We start from the raw sequence: 4,584 nt of genomic DNA, 5'->3' as shown, positions 1-4,584 counted from the left end.
GGGGGCCTCTGTCATCCTGGGGGTGGCAGGCATGTGTCTGGTACTCTGTGTCCCCTCAGGGGTGGTCAGGGCCCTCTGTCAGATGGGTGGCTCGTGTTCTTGGGCGCAGCAGGAAGACCTGGGGGCCGGGGTGCCCGCGTCTGCCCCGCTGGACGCCTCCCCCTCTGCCCTGACCTGGGTCCCTCCGCTTCCCCGCTGGCCTGTCTCCGGCTTTGCTCTCAGGGTGAAGCGGGTGGGCTCCAGCCGGCGGGGGCTGGGCGGTGGCTGCAAACAGCTGGGGCTCAGGCACCAGCAGAGGGAGCCGCTGCCCAGCCTGCAAGGAGAGCGTTTTTCTCATCTCCTTTCCTCTCTCCCTACTTTCTCACCTTCCTTGTCTGTGCTGTGAGAGGTCCTCTTTTCATCTCCTGCCTCCAGACCAGCCAGCACTTGCATCGGTTTGCCTGTTAACCGTATTCTTACCTAGTTGATCGGTCATGTCTGACTCCTTGTAGTCCCCTAGACTGTGGCCCTCCAGGCTCGTCTGTCCATGAGACGACGGGCAAGAATATCGGAGTGGGTAGCCATTCTCAAACAAAAGCAGTAGGAAAAAAATGGACAACTGATCTGTTTTGGAAATTGTTCTGATATGACATGGCTCTCATAGCCTGAGCTTTTCCTGAAATTGAACTCCTTGCTTCAGTTAAGACTTGCTCCTTTTTTTTCTCCTTAATGGCAGCACCTTAGCATTCCCTTATGCATACCTGGTTCTTGAGGTCATTTACGAAACACTGTCACATGTATTAAAAAAATGTTTTTGACTGCATGTCATGCAGGCTATTAGTTCCCTGACCAGGAATGGAACTCATGCCCCCTGCAGTGAATGTGCAAAGTGGTAACCCCTGGACGGCCAGGGAAGCCTGGCACTTTTGCATGTATTACCTTGTCGGCCTTTGAAAGCGCTCCCCCTTCCTGTGGTCCCGGCCGGCCCCTCCCCGCCCTCAGCTCCCGCAGCTGGGCAGCTGCACTGATTCTCGTTTTCCCTCCATCAGGCCAAACTGATTTCTGCCTCAGGACCCTGGCACTTGCTGTTCACTCTGGCTGGGCACGCTTTCCTCCTATTTTTGCACATCTGGCTTCTACTCAACATTTCTTAGCAGGGCTTTCCTGGCGACCTTGTCTGAAGCTCCCTCCTGCTCCTGCTTAGCCCCGCCGCACTTTCTTTACCCACACGACCGGAAGGGTTTTGTTTACATGTTTGTTTTCCTGTTTTCTTGTTGGTGTCCCCCACTGCCGTGTCAGCCCTGAGAGCAGATTCTGGCTGTTTTGTGTTCCACTCTGTCCTGGATCCTTTCTGGCACTTGATAGGAACCCAATATTTGGTGAAAGGAATGAACGGATGAATGAAAAATGTCAGGAGATAGAGGCATAATTAACTCCTGCTTTGGCTGCCAGCGCAGAGCCTCTCCTGAGCGCCTCCTTCAGCGTGTTCTGTCCTGAGCTCGTTGCCTTCCCACCACCAGCCTGTTTCATCTTTGTCGGAAGTGCCAGCAGCGCAGAACCCTTGGGCCCCTCCTCCAGAGGTCCTGTCAGTTTTCCTTGTAAATATCCCTCAGCACCACCACTTCTCATCATCGCTGTGGCCACCACCCAAGTCTGTGAACACAGACACTGAACACCACAGTTCAGTTCTTCGGCGCTCAGCTTTCTTCACAGTCCAACTCTCACATCCATACATGACCACTGGAAAAACCATACCCTTGACCAGATAGACCTTTGTTGGCAAAGTAATGTCTCTGCTTTTTAATATGTTATCTAGGTTGGTCATAACTTTCCTTCCAAGGAGTAAGCGTCTTTTAATTTCATGGCTGCAGTCACCATCTGCAGTGATTTTGGAGCCCCAAAAATAAAGTGTGACACTGCTTCTACTGTTTCCCCATCTATTTCCCATGAAGTGATGAGACCAGATGGCATGATCTTCGTTTTCTGAATGTTGAGCTTTAAGCCAACTTTTTCAGTCTCCTCTTTCACTTTCATCAAGAGGCTCTTTAGTTCCTCTTCACTTTGTGCCATAAGGGTGGTGTCCTCTGCATATCTGAGGTTATTGATATTTCTCCCGGCAATCTTGATTCCAGCTTGGGCTTTTTCCAGCCCAGCGTTTCTCATGATGTACTCTGCATATAAGTTAAATAAGCAGGGTGACAATATACAGCCTTGACGTACTCGGTTTCCTATTTGGAACCAGTCTGTTGTTTCATGTCCAGTTCTAACTGTTGCTTCCTGACCTGCATATAGGTTTCTCAAGAGGCAGGTCAGGTGGTCTGGTATTCCCATCTCTTTCAGAATTTTCCACAGTTTATTGTGATCCACACAGTCAAATACTTTGGCATAGTCAATAAAACAGAAATAGATGTTTTTCTGGAACACTCTTGCTTTTTCAGTGATTCAGCGGATGTTGGCAATTTGATCTCTGGTTCCTCTGCCTTTCCAAGAGGTAATAATAAAAGTCAGATATACACATAACTTTGGAATCTGGGCTTCATTTTTTCTTCTTCTTTTAGTGTGGTTGAGTCAAATTTCAATGAGCAAATACTGATATTTGGCCAGCATCAGATAAATCTGATAATTGTGTCCAATAGATCCTTTCCTACATGGTGCTTGGGAGATCATTCTTTTGTATTACACAACTGATGGCATTGCTGAAGTGTGTGTGCAGTTTTAAAGTGTCATTGAACAGAAAGGGTGTGCAGGGAGAAGAGAAAAAGCACAGGGTTAAAATGTGGGTGAAACCCATTGCCAGCCTGTACGCATGTACACATAAATCCACTGGAGGGCGCCAAAGCACACATGACCGGCCCACTGAGGCCTTGAAAGGGCTGGCTCCCTGCAGAGGGTGGGTCCTCTCGGAGCTGACAGGGGCGTCCTGACCCTCGTCTGCCACCCCTCAACCACTGTGGGCCTGGTGGACTCCTCTGATGCTTGGAGATCTGGCCAGGTAACACTCATCCCTGATTTTCTCTGTCCCCTGACTCCTTCCTGCTAAGGCACCCATCTGTGGAGCTTGTTAGTTCAGTCTCCAAGAGTGTGTCTCTCTTCGGTTGGCAAAGAGGGCGGTAGGACCAGGGGTCCTTTCTGCGGAGACACGCCCCCGTTACCCTCGCTCCCAGCCTGGGCCCTGCTGCCCCTCCCCCACTGGGACGCTGCCCTGTGGCCGTGCCAGCCTGCACGGGCACCTCCACCCCTCAGGGAGCCCCACCCAGCTGCTGTCACCTCCTTGTTCTGGCCTGGATACTTCCTCCAAGACGGGGCCAGGGTGGGCTCTCTGCACCTGTGCCTCTGGTTCTGTCAGGGTGGGCTCAGCGCTGTGCCAGGGGCTGTGGGGGGTGGGGGGGCAGGCACACAGGAGCCCAGGGCTGGCTCACAGGAATCATCAGTAGAGAGCCCAACCTGGGGGACCCCAGAGGAGGTGGTGTCCCAGGAAGTATGATGGAGCCTCACAGGGCAAAGGAGAGAAGTCCCAGAGCAGCGAATCTGCGAGTTCGTCACCTGACTAGCTCTGCCCTCCGAAAGGCAAGTAACACCCTGCAACAGTAAAGCATGAGACAGATGAGGAGAAGCGAGGTGTGGTGTGGGGCCCGGAACAGACAAGCCCCATTTGCAGATGAGGGAAACAGGCCCAGCAGCCAGGTCACTCCTTCAGAGTCCCTTAGCTGGTAGGGAACAGAGCCGGGGCTCAATCTCAGGTCCTGAAAGAGAGTTTATCACCCAGGCTCCGTTATCCACTCCCCACTTATTACCTTCTGGCAGGAGACACCCATCCAGGCGTGGCTGGGTAAGGAAGGGGCAGACACATTTGAGGGCCAATGGATCGCCCTCAGTTTAGTGGTCCCCGGTACTGTGGTGGGGGCGGTACTGACCCTCCAAAGGCCAGGAGGATGCGAGTGTTCAGAGACTGTGAATCCGTGACTGAGAGTTTTGGACGTTTGTTTTTAAGCACTGGGGGCCGTGGATTCCAAACTGGGGGATAGATGGAGTCACAGAGGCACGTTCTTTGGGATATCCTCCCACTCCCTCCCAACCTAGGCCTTTCAGATGGGTCTTGTTCCCCCTCTGCTGCGTTAACAGAGAGGGAATTCAGATTCGGCGCAGGTGGACTATTTCCCCGGCTCTGCCTCACCGGTCCTTGTTGGACCTTGGAGACGCCTCGCCCCTTGTGCCCCGAAGCGCAGGCGGTGTTCCCGCAGCCGCCCTCGCATGCCTCTCCAGCCCGCAGCCCCACAGATCCCCAGGAGCACCAAGGCTCTAGCTCAGGCCTCTCAGAGGACTTGGCTGCTGCCCTCGCCCTCCGTCTGCCAGAGAGAAAACTCTCAGCAGGCCCGTCTGCCTCCTGCCCATTCCAGGTGTCTGAGGAGTTCGTGGAATGGAGGCTGGGGTCCTTGTCCCCTTTCCCACTCTGTCTGTCCCTTCCAGATGCTGTAGTCTCTGGTTCCGGCCTTACTTTGCTCCACTGGCTCCTCGAGGCCCGAGACCCCCCAGAGCCCCGCATCTCGGGCTGCCTGGGCCGGGTTCTCCCCAAGCCTGTCCTGGGCAGTCTCGCCAAGTCCTGCA

At 53.7% G+C, this 4,584-nt stretch overlaps 1 protein-coding gene across 1 annotated transcript in view; it reads left to right on the top strand.

Annotated features, from left to right (window-relative positions):
* PLEKHA6 (pleckstrin homology domain containing, family A member 6) overlaps nucleotides 1-4,584 on the top strand; it is a 134,127-nt gene that overhangs the window by 6,018 nt on the left and 123,525 nt on the right. The window lies entirely within an intron of this gene.

Source organism: Bison bison, unplaced genomic scaffold (assembly GCF_000754665.1).
Source record: "Bison bison bison isolate TAMUID 2011002044 unplaced genomic scaffold, Bison_UMD1.0 scf7180017864338, whole genome shotgun sequence".
Classification (NCBI taxonomy): Eukaryota; Metazoa; Chordata; class Mammalia; order Artiodactyla; family Bovidae; genus Bison; species Bison bison.
The sequence above is the reverse complement of the archived record's forward strand: the minus strand, read 5'-3'. Positions and strand labels throughout refer to the sequence as shown.